Raw genomic sequence first — 14,184 nt, 5'->3', positions numbered from 1 at the left:
GGTGTAATTGAGTATCGGTGCCAAGTGAGAGAAGGACAAGGTGCTGTAAGAGTAGTTACACTCGGCATTGTTTAATTAAAACGGTGGAGTGCACTAAGCGGGGGTTTTTAACATCGTATGTGCGTGTGTGCGTGCGTTCGCAGCTTCCAGTGTGGTGAGCTGCTATTTATTCCTCGGCATTAGAGTGAAGGCTGCGCCTCTTTTCTACCTCTGGTTTCGCATAGCCGGTCTCTCCTCCTGGCTTATTGTAAGTGAGACAAGAAAGCCGACCAAAAATGAAGTAACACGTCGTTTCGCAACCTACTCGGTTCCTTCATTAGGTGTGACTCAGGGCAGTTGAAGCTTTGCCCGCAGGCTCTTGACCAATCAGCGAATTATTTCCGGGACATCTGCGGGGTTTTGGCGGGGCGACAACTTTAATGCTATCGCTTTAAAAATGAGCTAAAAGGCGTTTAAAGTAAAGGCGGCGAAGCCGAGGGAAATACCCTTTAATTTTTGCTTCACCACCAGTGTGACAGCCGCCGCCCGTGAGCCCGTTAAAACAAAACGTTTGGTCTGCGAACGTAGTGCAGACTTTCAAAATAATGTTTAGTTTAGTTTAGTTTATGGGGTTTAACGTCCCAAAGCGACTAAGGCTATGAGAGACGCCGTAGTGGAGGGCTCCGGAAAATAATGTGTAGCATAAAGAGGAGGGGAAAAAAGCCGCGAAGAAACGAGAAAAGAAGTGGACAGCGCAAGATTGAAGTTCGTTCAGACACTTTGTGAGAGAATGATGGGAGAAGACGAGAATAAAGACAGGCGGCTTTTTTTATGTAGGCACGCACGCATTTTATGTTCCAATTCTCTTCTTGGAAAGCAGCTCGATTACAGCAGGGTGAATCATAGTATCTCGACAAGAACAAAAAGCACTTGCGAGAGCGTCCTGACGTCGCCCGTTTACTCCCGGAGTGCTATGATGTATGACGCACGCTGTCACATTCCCGACACGGAAAACATGGGAATTCTTCCCGCTTACACGTCAAGGGGAAACGACGCCGCGTTGGCGTTGTACACAACCCAGCGAATTGAAACATTCATCTGCCAGAAAGATGCATCGTCTAGAGGGAAAGTTTTCTTTCACACTTCTTTCCGCGTAACATCTTATTTTAAACTGTCTGCGTAAACGTGAATTGGAAACTTTTACATGCTCTCCTTTTATCCGCTTCTTACAGAACATTTAATTGTTAATGCCTTGGAGAAATTTCTCGTTTCTCGATTGTGGCGAATTTTTCTCATGCTCGTCGTCTTATAGCCCAAAAATTGAATAGTTCGTGGTAGAATGTTTCACCGACTGCTTGATAGCTACCTCAGCTGATTTTCTAGTCTTGACGATAGCAGTCATTTTGTATTAAAGGACTCTAAAAATCGGTCTGGCAACAGCACCAAGTACTAAGAATAGGCATGTTTCCTCTTTTTGAGCAGAGGATTTTCGTTTTAGATTTATTGGCACTCATTTTTGTGAGCATTTCACTCTTCACTTGATTAGAATGTTACTTAAGATAGACAGGAAGAGTATTCCGATAACAAAGTTAACAGCATGCATGCTACAAAAAACACGAATTTTCATGAGGGCCTCCGTTGACCAAAGAAGCGTACTAGAAACTTTTGCGTGCTCGATACTCGCAGGCGCTTGATCCTATACCAATCGCTTCGGTAAAGCTTTGGAATCCTAGAAGTGCAGTAATAAACAAATTTGTAAACAGGTCTGCTTGTAAAAAGACCAAACAGGCCGGAGTGCATTCTTCGTGTACCGAAAGCAAGTGTTTTTCCTAAATTACGTATGAAACTAGCTGCTAGTCTCAACTGTCAGCTTTCGATGAGTAAAACTGCCAAGCCTAGATGTTTGAAGCAGAACGGCTATTGTCATATTGATAAAATATAGCGCCTATTAACGACCTGGTAATTTCTGAGAGTTCAGTACCTCTGATTACGTGTTTACCTATCAAGTGTACACCCAAAATTATTAATAATAGAGAAACAAAATGCAAATAACCTTTAGGCGGTTTACGCATGAAGCTGGTAACAAAATTGCCATTTAATGTGCCAGTTAGTGAAGGCTTCTTTCTAAGAACGTGCACTAGTAAGACAAAGCACAGCTGGTGTCGTTGTGAAAACATTGTCATTAGCTGCAGGGGCTGATCGTGTTTATGAAAAAAAAATTACGCGAAGCACGAAGAACAAACACTGCGCTGACCAAAGCTAGAGGAGAGCCGTCGTTGGAGTGGAGAGAATAACAAAGAAATGAGACATCAGGGCCCATATATGCTGAGAACAATAAAGGGTAAGCGATGGGAGGTCGCGGCACCTGACGACGTCGTCGCTCCTTGTGATGGCTTCGTTCAAGGCAAACAGGTTCAGCATAAACTGCATCGGTGAAAGCGGAGCATAGTAGCCTCGCGGATGGAGGACAGTACTCCGCTCGTTATGCGGTAAAGGAAATGATGGACCTCATCAGGGGGGGAAAAAAAGAAACTTTCAGTGAAAGGAGGTAACAATAAGGAAACGGTAGGGAGCCCAATTTGGTTTATGTTCTAAAGAACATCCGGGTTAAGTGACCTGGAACGCATGCAGGGAAAAAAAAGCAAAAGCAAATTGCAGCCTAAGGCTGGAACAACTAAGTACAGCAGAAAAAAAAAAACTGCAGGAATATTCAGTAAGCAGGCCTTAATCTGAAAACTAACAATGCTGAAACTGCAAGAAAAAAATGTTATTGGTACACTGGGGACCAAAATACCTGATGCTTGCGTCGAAGTGGCGGAAAGTAAAGAAAAATTATCCTTGGGAAGAAGCCATTCACAGAGAACATCATAGCAGACGCAAAACTATCTTCATCTGGGTTGAGTGGCTGATATTTTGACATGAGGACTTTAGACAAGGAAGCGCAAATACCCGAAGCAAAATATACACCTGAATTTAATACGGGTTTCCTTCCGAACGGAACGGCGTTGAATATAAAGGTTATCCTTGCTAGGGAGCTCTTTTGGCGGATCGAAAGCTTAGGGCACGTTATTCGTCCTAGTGCGTACTCGAGCGCGGTTTACTTTCACCGTCCTGACACACAAAGCACTATACATGAGTCAAAAGAACGCACTCATTTTTGAACTAAGTAACCCAGTGCTGAACTCTGATGCCACCAGCAATGATCCTTGTTTTTTGTTTTGTTTTTTTAAGCGTTTGCTGCGCAGAAATATGTACAGATCTCTGCGGCGACCTTCGAAGCTTTATTTTTAAAGCTACTCGCTCCTACACTTTTTTTCTGCGCCGATTCTGCGGCGTACTACTCGTCCACTTTGCTGCTTTGTATCTTCACGTCCAACGCCCGCGGCTTTTTCTTTCAATTAAAAGCCTGCTTTCTCCTCAACCATTGCCGTAACTATTTTAATGGCTCTGCAACCACCTAGTTACCATTGCTTTCTAGTCGACCAACGTGCACTCCGGCGGACAGCGAAATGCCCTCCATTACGGGCCTTCACACTGTGTTAGCGGAAACGCATCACTCGTCTTTGTCTGGCAGACCATGCTTGCCTATTTTGCTTCTATGTTTTCTGCCTCCACCTCCATCTATGCTCTGTCTGCAGTGGTGGCTACATAGCTCTGAACCCAATAAGGTTCACCTGAGCGCTGTCTTCAGTGGAAGATTCACTTATCTTCGCTAATCAGGGAACCTTTCCGACATGAGTGGAAGGACTGCGTCTTGGGCTGTCGCTGTACATACATTTTAGTCTTTGGTTCAGGACATTAGTTGCCTGGACCTCTCATGTTATGAAGAAGGTAGCCCTGCTTCATCTGTATCCTCCATTTCTTGTGTACATTAAATCGTCTGTGGTGGCTGAATGGATTTGGCGTTCGTGTGCTAATCTCAAGGTCGGTGGTTGGAAAGCAGCCGTGGCGGCCGCGTTTCAATGGAAGATAAATGCAAAAACAAAAAAAAATCACCCGAGTTCTGTGCGATGTCAGCGCACGTTAAAGAACCTCAGATGGCCTAAATATGTTCGCTGCCCTTCACTGCGGCGTCCCTCATGCATGGCCTTTGTGTCGTTCCGATGCGTTCAAGCGCATACATCACTATTTGCTGTATATGTTTATTTGATCATTGGCATACCGCCCCTGATATTCTCTGTACCTTGTCTTTCAATAAATCAAGAATTGAAGTGCCCCACTATCTTGACAAGTCTGGCCACGTTATCAGCGACACGTGGAAAACTGCATTAAGTGTGCTGCCTTGGCTTATCAGTGTTTTAAAACTTTCCTGATACGCCCTGCCGCGGTGGCTGAGTGGTTACGGCGCTCGGCTGCTGCCCGGAAAGACGCGGGTTCGATCCCGGCTGCGGCCACCCAATTTCGATGAAGGCGAAATTCTAGAGGCCCATGTACTGTGCGATGTCAGTGCACGATGTCAGTGCACTACGGCGTCTCTCATAGCCTGAGTCTGGGACGTTAAACCCCAAGAAACCAAACCTTTCCTGATACCTCTACAGACACTGACCCTAATTTCCAGTATAGAGTGTTGTAACACGCATTTTTAGGACATGCTACTATACGAACATCAGGAGACCGGTACACGAGTAAACGTAGGTTATGTCCGCGTAGCCATTATGTCCGTATATTTGTACCTGTATCCGCGTAGCGTACATACGTGGAAATATAAACCGAATAGTGTCAGTTTGTTTCAGCACCTCGTCGCCTCGGTGTCTGTGCTCCACGGCGAAAGCCAGCCGTTAACCGCCGTTCATGACCGCCTCTAATCTTTCTGAATTCAGCGCAGTTTCTCTCTGCCAGCTGCCAAAAAAGCACTGCCAGTGATTGTCGAGAGTTGTCCCTGCTTGGATTTTCCGCCTATCCTGCAAGAGGCGGCTACGGACTGCATCAAGCTTCAAAAAGATAACAGATTCGAGGCGAATGATAGCAATGGTTCAGCAATTACTGTGCACGCGACTCTTGCTTGATTCGTTAAACATTCCTAGATTGTCTCCCAATTCACGTGCACTGCAGTATGTCTAAGATACTTAGTTTCATGCAGCCTCTGCAGCAAGTTACAGAAAAAGTCATCGAGAAGACCCGAATCTAAGAGCATTTTCAGTTTGTCACCACATTTGGTAGGCGTGACAGCCCCAAAGAGAACATGAAAAACAATGTGTTAAATGAAAAAGCAAATAAAAGTCATTCATGTGAAGCTTGATTCTTCTAGTCCTAACTTGTGGCGAAACTATACCAGTGATAGGCGGTCTCATTCATTCTGAATGCTGCCTTTGCCCAAGCTCGAGCTGAAGCGGAGTCATCCTGGCTATATATGAGGGCGCGTTTATCGCTTTATCGCGACAGTAGGCAGGTTGAAATGAAACGGCAATCAATATCGCAGCCTTAGTTTCAGTACATGAGTCAGCCTGTTATTCTCTTATGCTTGAATGTGGTTTTTTTTTTTAGGCTTTTCTTCATCCGGCGTTGTTTTTCATTTGTGCTACGCCCGTAGTTAATTCCCCGCAGTTATGCGCAAGTTATCTTTCTGTTTCCGCGGAGCACGCGTCTGTTTCCATTACTTTTAATACTATTCTTGCCGTCACAAAATTTACGTCACGTGCAAGGCCGCCCTTTTGTTATGTTAACTAATAACAAAATAAATTACTTCAATGCACATGGCCCTTTTTTACCGTCAAGGTACCTAGCATGAAGCGTGTCAAAGCATTCGCGGATTTGATTCCTCTCGTAGTTCGTAGCAGACAAACTCTGACCATCTATCTGTTCTTTAGTAGGAACGCAAGGTAAGGTTGAAAATTTAGAAAACTGAGAACAATTGTAACAGCACACAACGCGAGTGACAAATGTTGACACGCAAAACAGCCCCCGCTGAAGAAAAAAGTTGGGCAGTGGTTAAACTCTGCCGAACCAAGTTTGACGTAGCGAAAGCTAGAAGCGACTTGCCGCAATGTTCAAACATGTAGTTCACTATACGTGCGCTCCTCAACGCGCTGCCATTCCTTCATAGCGTCTAAGTGAAGCGCACAGCTCACAGCTCTGGTTAAATATACCCCATACCTGACGACACAACCGTGAACTGAATCACGTGGCACAACATGGTTGCCAAGCGGCTTTCTTGCTGCCTTTGCCGGCAACTTACAAGGTCAAAATTCAACGTCAGAGTTCAAGATCAAAGGTCAAGGACAAAGTTGAAGGTCAAATTTAAAGGTCACAAATCGTCCATGGTCCACGAAGTGGGCCATGCATGGTTAGTTATATGCGCATAGCAACACTAGTCATGACTTATTTGAAGGTCGTTTCAAGGTCAGTCGGAGGCTCACGGCGAAATGCGCCCCAGCTTTAGTTGCGTAGCTTTCACTACAAACGTTTTTTCTGGGCTCCTGCAACTAATTTGTCTGTACGGAGCAGGTAAGACAAGGAGCAGCTTCAAGAAAACAAGCTTTGTAAGCAAGAAGAACATTTCACTCATTCTGTTTTTTTTTTTTCGGGCGTTGAAAAGAATCGCGAACACTGAGTGACATAAGCTACCAGCGAGTAATCTCGAAAGCTCACGGAAAGAGACGAAGCGTTTTCATATATCGGGTCTGCCGTCAAAAGGTCACAAGGTTAAAAAAGTGGGCCCTCGAGCGCCGAAAATCGAAGCCCAGACGGAGAAATGTCCTCGACGTGACCAGACTGCAATCATATACCGCGGCGGCACTCACACGCAGTATACCTTACCCTCTGTGCATGCATAATGAGTGGCTATACTGCCCCGCAACATAAATTTTTTAACTTTCATTTCTCGCAGGGAGCTCAGTTGCACTTCTCGTCGTCTTGGTAGTTTCGCTGAATCCACGCTCCTCGAGCTGGCCTTACGACTGGGAATTCTCACGCTTGGGAAAGACCACTTGACTACAGAGCTCGCGATTTCTAGTTCAGAGCTGTTGAAGCGTCAGTCTGTGGGAATTGCGTGCTCCAGGAGATTTCTCGTGACACGTAAATAACTGGCACTCAAGACATTCTTTGAATATCTATGACCATTGTCGCTATGTCGGATGAAGCGAGGACCTTGGGATGTCTCTTCCCACCGGCATTTTCTTCCCCGTTTCACGTTAATAAATATAAAAATATCTACTTCACAAGGCACACACTTGAACCTAAAAGGTGCAATCTAAAACTCGAGCTTAGGCGGTTGAGCTCTCGAAAACTTATCATGTAAAAGTCTAAAGCAGCGGATACCTGGATGATTTTTTTATTTTCTTTTTCTTAATTGCCTCAGTTTGTGTTACGAGCCACCTATGTCTCGCAGTCGATCAAATCAATATTACATGTCATAGACTGCAATTACTGTCTCAACAAATTTTACTAGCACGGTTTTTTGTTTGCCTTGTGTGCACTGCTGTGAAGCGCATCTTTAATACTTATACATCTTTTAATGTCTGTAACTCGCATTCACGATGAATAGTGACAATTAACTTCTTTTTATTCATTCAGTATAATGTTTTTTTTTGTAGCGAGAGCTACACCACGCCAGCCGCTTCGCGAAGTCACTGCGCGCTGAGCCGTGGCACCACACTCCGCCAGTTGTGCGCATGCGCGGAGTGACGTCAGAGCACGCAGGTGGTGTGCGCGCCGCGCGCCTCGCCGCTGCGCCGACAGCGGAGCAGACGTCACCCGCCTCGTCGTTTGTGCACAAGTTTCACTACTTTACTGACAACCGGAGCGTCTTCATTAGTATAAACAATAAAGTTCAGGTAATTACGTAAACCGTGTGTCTTACTTTCAAGCGCTACTCTATCAGGTTTATCCACAGCTAAACACCAGCGATTTTTTTTTATTCCTTCACAAGTGGATAAACAGCTAAAAAAATTCACACTAGCCACTAACGACGATATGCGGTGGCAATGCCATCGCATAAGAGGCTGATGATTTCTTTACAGTGAGTTTTGCGCCATCCGTTAACGGTGGTGTTTGCGGACCACTGCACGTCTGTCTACGCCCCAAGTAGTACAGTTAATCGACCCAACATTGCGCATGGATGGTTTCACACGTGTCCTTTGTAGGGCCGGACTTTCCCAATACGTTTCCAATATTGTGCAGATTACCTTTGCTGCTTGGCCAACTAGCAGACATCCATTCGGGTCATCTAGCAGCTGGTCAGAGGTTTCCCTGGAGATGTCTTGAGGTAGCGACACGGACGTACAGTCCTTAAGCCTAAAGTTGGGCGATTTAGTGAAGGTTCATGATGATAATTGTCACCTTTGGTTTGACGGAGTCACTTCCGGTCTGGTGGCATCACTTACCTCGAGCCAATCCGTGAATTTCATGACTGACGGCCAATCTTTTTTCGGATCAGGCTTCTAATGCTAACGCAAAGGTCACATAAACGAGGCACACGACACTGTGCTGGATCCCATTCGTTTCGGAGGCTGAAGTCAGCGCGGTGCTATGGGCCTTCTCCCTGCCCACTGCAGATACCTTGGCCATGGACCACAGTGGGCCATGGACTACCATGTGACTCCAGGATTCACCCTTGCAAATTTTACGCTACTACCAAACATGCTGACTTGTTTGTATTTCATTCAGCAAAGTATAATACTATGGAGTCTACACGACTGATTTCGTGCGCGTTCACTATCCCAGTCAGGTGTTCATGCACAGATACATAGTACGTTAAGAAAACCGTCACGTGTCCAGGCATTTTTATTATTGACTGAGTAACAATGTCTCCTGGTTGCACTCCGAGAGCCTTTTTTATTTCAGTCGATTTCCTTGTCCTACCAACACTGAAACATTCCGCACACAAGCTTCTGCGGCAGCGCAGTGGCTTAGAAATCTGTCGTTCCCGAAAATAGATCACACAAAAAGAGAGAAAAGCTCTGCTCAGAAGTAACAGCAAAGGATAGCCGCTGTGTGCCCTCTGCCCGCTCAAGCGAGCACGGGTGGAATCGAGAGGCGGACACGAAGGGTAGAGGAATCGTGTCGGAGCCAGCGACCGGATCTCCACCCCGAGGGAAACATGGCGCCGCGGCCCACAAGGCCAAGGCTCAAACCATGCGAGAGGGGACCGGATCTCGGAGCATCGGCCGACTGCAGACGAGGACACAGGAAGTAAGCGTCGTCCTACAGCGCTGCAGGCAATCGATGGACTTTGAGAGATGCTTTGCGGGCTAGACCACATTGAAAGTTCTTCGATGCAACTGGGATATCTTTCTATCAGTCTTCGATGTTTACGTCTAGCGAGGATTCTCTCTTCATGTTGCTTGTTTACTGTAACTTACTTGGGATTGTCCTACGTACCTACGTACTGTTTTCCAGTCAGTGTTATGTACTACGCTGCCAAACCGCGAAAAGAGAACTCAGGCGAGCAAGGTTGTTAGGAAGCAGGTATTTATACCTCGCTAACTCATCAGGTCCAAACCATTAAAAAGCGGCACAGGAAGTGCAAATGAACCCGGTAACGTACAGCTTCATACACTTCAATTTCCCTCCGATGTTTTCCGTTCAAAACTCATTTAAACAACTAATTAATTTCAATAAACAAACTGCACTTGTTCATCCGAGTTCAGTGTATGGGCTTCGCGCTGCGTATCACATGCACATTGAATAAATTGAAGCGCATATAACATCGACATCTCATATGCAGTTTCAAATACTGCACCGGACAAGCCGACTTCAGTGTATAACCCTCCTTTCAGAAATTTAGAATGAATACGGTTTGAAACGTCCATGAAGCGGAATTACTGGATGCAGGAGCGAGAGGAATACTAGCGAGAACGTTTTTTCAGGCTAGTTGGTCTATTACTAGAATTCTTTTTAACGCCGATATAAACCATAGAAAGGTTTCGTTTCGTTCGTTTATTGGAGTTTAACGTCCCAAAGCAACCCAGGCTACGAGGGACGCCGTAGTGAAGGACTCCAGAAATTTCGACCACCTGGGGTTCTTTAACGTGCACTGATATCGCACAGCACACGGGCCTCTAGAATTTTGCCTTCATCGAAATTTGGCCGCCACGGCCGGGATCGAACCCGCGTCTTTCGGGTCAGCAGCCGAGCGCCGTAACCACTGAGCCACCGCGGCGGGACACACCATAGAAAGGAACGAACTTGAAAGAACAGAGCTCTAACAACTCAGTTTTTTTTATTGACAGATCACTTGCTTTGTTGATAAGATAACGCTACTGATAAGAGCAGCTGCTGTATAAAAGCAAGTCATCTCTCAATAAAAAACACTGAGTTGTTAGAGCTCTGTTCTTTCAAGTTCGTTCCTTCCTGTGGTGTCGATATGCGCCAAAAAAGATTTCCAGGAATGCTAGCTTTGCATTTCGGTAAGGAGATCTGTTTTCTTTTCTTACCCTCTCAAGTGAACTCTGGAACCTATATGAAGTATGCCGCAACTGCTTTTTTGCCGAAATGTTGGAGAAATCTGTCTGAGCAATCGGTCGCAAGTTTACGTCATCGTTCAGACCAAAACATCCCTTTTCGACTTTTTTATTCCTTTGGGAACATTCGGGCTAGACGCCAGCTTAAAATCAGCCCAATGTTGTCTGAAAAACACAAGCGCCGAACACCTGGAAGTGGCTGTGTGATGAGGCATGGCCAAAAGACGTATCCTTCCACTGCGGACCACGGATGTAGGTGTGCTCTGGACTGCATCACGTCCCAGCCCACCGCGTCATAGCCCTGCAAGAGAAAGACCAGACTTATGGCCAGTCTGCTACGTTAAGCTCGGCTGCCTACGATCTCTTCGTGCCCTGTGTCCCCCTCTTGACCTTTGCCTTTCGCTTCTTATTTCCCAAGATCTCTCCCTGCAATACTTCGTGACTCATGCTTCAAAAAAAAAAAGTGAGGAACGCTCGTTGTACATTTACGTATACCTAGTTTTTATTTCACTACTCTTGTTCCGAGCCATTCTTTGCAGTCAGTACGCAAAAACATTCAGCTTCTCCAGCAAACTTTCATGTTGTTTGGATGTTGTGGGCATTTCATGGGCATATTGTGGCCATTTCACTGTCTTTGAAAACAGAAAAGTACCTATTTATCACTCCTTGTGTAAAGTTTCGTCTCTTGCACATATTTTCATTGTTTATGGCAATGGTACAAACAGAACTTCGGGAAACAAAATGTTGTTCTGGTGGCCTGGTTACAATTAAAAAAAAAGGGAGGAAAAAGGAAGTCAATGGTCCTCTAGCGAACTCCCTTTTGAAAAAGGCAGTGAGATATAGGACAGCTTACTCCAATTTTACTCCCATATAGGTGTGTTCATGTTTAGAGTGTAGAAGCATTAAGGCAGGTGTTGTCTCTCTCTTTCTTGTACAGTACGTATTTTTCACGAGCGCGTTTTGTCGTTATTTTTCTTTTCTGCCTTGCGTGACACAATGTCGCAAAATGTACATATTGGTACCGCTATCTACGCACCGAGTCCTCTCCGATGACGTCAGTGAGTCCACTCGTAGTAAACAAGAAACATCTGATGAGTGCCCGAAGGCCAGAAATTTCGCATTGGGCTGAAATAAAGTCTTCTACGTAGTCTGCTATTAACCGGGCAGCATAGCAAGGCAATGACAACCCTGCAGCCGCCGACTTAATTCTATAATGCGCAGAAATTGACGCATAACAGACATATCTAGTGCCCTCTGTCTCTTGATTTTGACATTGTGGTTTCATCGAGCAGTCTCCATACGCCGGTTAGAAACTTCTCATTCTTGTCTTCTGTTTTTTTCTGTTCGTTGTAACTTCATTGGATGGCCAGGGGGCACGTAGCCTTTACGTTCGGTAATATCCAGGAATATCGACGTTTATGCTATGTTATGCACAAGATAAGGACATCTAAAAATAAAACCATAGTAAACGTTTTAAATCTGACACCACACATGTTTAATAAGTAACCATTTTCTGTTTACAGCAAAACAACAGACACTTTTTTTTTTTTTTTTGCAGCCAGCATTGAGTGCAAGATATTCGAATACCTGCTTGAGACCGTAAACGTGTCTGACGCCCGTTGGCATGTGAACATACTCAGTATACGAACAATTGCAGGCTGCTTATTTCGACCCAAGTAACCACTAGACCTTTCTGAAAGACGCTCTTTTCTTTTAGTCCTTTGAATATATCTCATTACTGTGAGTAGAGTTGAGACCATGATTTACGGACTTTGACGCCCCAGGTCCTTGTACGCACTGAACGGCAGGGGCACGGGGGTGGTGTCTTCACGTGTGTGCAAGGTCTTGGGTCGGTCGGGTCATTCTGGTCGCGGCAACGTAGTCAGTTCGTCGTGTCCTGTGGTCCGGGCGGGGAACGGGGCTGGGGCGAGCGGCGAGGTCGGTTCAGGTCGGGCGGACTGGGGCACGGCCGTGCGGGGCGGACCAGGCACTCACGGCCGACGTCCACGGCAGGCGCAGGACGCCGAAGCTCCGGGACCAGGATGGCGATGATTCCCCAGCACCTCACACCAAATGTTACGTGGCGGCCAGCCGAAGAATGAGGCGTGATGAACGATGGATCAGAGATAATTAATGGCCGCTGGCCTAGCGCGAGCGCTCGGTCCCGCGCCACTGCCAGCTTCGTCTCCTTAGTAATAATATTAAGCTTACAGCAAATTTGCTTCGTCGCAAAATGCAGGAGCGCAGAAAAAGCGGTCGTCGCGCGCACCACCTTAAGATTTGGGCGGCTGTACATCTCTACTTGATTTTCTCTTACACTGAATATTCATTGCAGCCTCTTATATTGCGACGTTGCCGGTAAATTCCTCAAGCGCCCACGAGAGTTACGAATGCAGATCTGCAATCGCAATAGTTCAGGTAGGCAGCACATGCTTATTTTTCTCTCTTGCTTTCCCTTCGCATTCCTGCCTCTTCGGTAAACAAGCTTCTCTGCACGGTTTGCTCCGCTCGACAGCCTCACACGTCCGAGATTACCGGGATCGTAAACTGTGTTAGACACATGATAAGAGAACAATGCAAAGATCATATATATGACACGCATGTTTTGTTCGAGCTTTGCAGGAAAGAGCGGTGGAGCTCGTACGGAGGGTGCGCCAGGTGGTCTCTCTGCTGCCAGGTTCTCTTTACATCTACTCTGCGCGCGAAGGCCTCTCTCGGGAATTGAGCCATCTGTTCCTTCCGAATCGATTTTTGTTTGTTTTGCTGCTATCTTCAAATGCTATATTGCTTTGCTGCAAATGCTATCTTCAAGGTAGAAAGATAGCAGATCTTGGGGTAAGTGGATGGTATTGCGAGAGAGGAGTTGTATAAAAGATCAAAGCAGCGAATGGTACCAGTTCCAGCAATTTTGCAACACCGGGAAGTGTAGCAGAGTTGCACGCTGCTTTTCATGCAGTAACGAGAACGATGCAAATGAACACAAGCCGGCTACTCTGATGCCTATCAATATTAAAAAAAATATAAGCTGAGTGCGTGGAAAAAAATAAGCGCGATTTAACCTAATTAGGACAAATGTGAATCTCGTGCGATAGCCCTTCGGTTTGAGGCTACGTTTTTAAGGTCAAGCAGGCTTCGGGCAAAGATCGACGGGATCCTTGAAGAGGGGGGGGGAGAGAGTGCTTTAGTGCTGGCGCAAGTAAACCTGGAGGAGACATTTAAGCCCCACCTCAAGGGTATGACAACATGGCGTTGGTGAATTAGTGCGCATATTCGGAATTGGTCATTCCGTACTTTACATTTTTAGATCGCTGGGAGTCCTCACACCACTCCTCTCACAGTGGTGAAGCGGTTAAGCGATGGGACATTGCCCTGCGATGGCAGGCGCTTCCCTTGATGGTGCTTGTGCGGCCCAGGTTACTCTTCCCTAGCAACCCGCGTCGCCGGGCAGACTGTATCGAAATAGGCTAGTGGGGGTATTAGTGCTAAGCGCACTAAAAGAGTGTACTGTCAGTAAAGTGCCTTTATCGAAAATCGAAGAGTGAAAAGAGGAACAACAACCAGGGCACGAAATAATATAGTTATCAACAGGAAGGAACAGAGGTAGCACAGCACATCACCTGAACTTCCTCGAAGAATGCGCAAAGCAAGATGCTTGCTCGGGAACCGTGTATATCAAAGTCACCTTATGTGCGGCACCTGCTTCAATACTCCATTTTGCTTTTCTGCATTTCTGCGACCTTAGGGTCGTCCTGGATTACGGCTTACTAACGAAGTGCCTCCACTACTGCACGGAATTGATTAGCCG

This window comes from Amblyomma mixtum, chromosome 2, assembly GCF_055824585.1.
Source record: "Amblyomma mixtum isolate Tamu chromosome 2, ASM5582458v1, whole genome shotgun sequence".
Taxonomy (NCBI): Eukaryota; Metazoa; Arthropoda; class Arachnida; order Ixodida; family Ixodidae; genus Amblyomma; species Amblyomma mixtum.
This window is presented reverse-complemented; position numbering follows the sequence as displayed.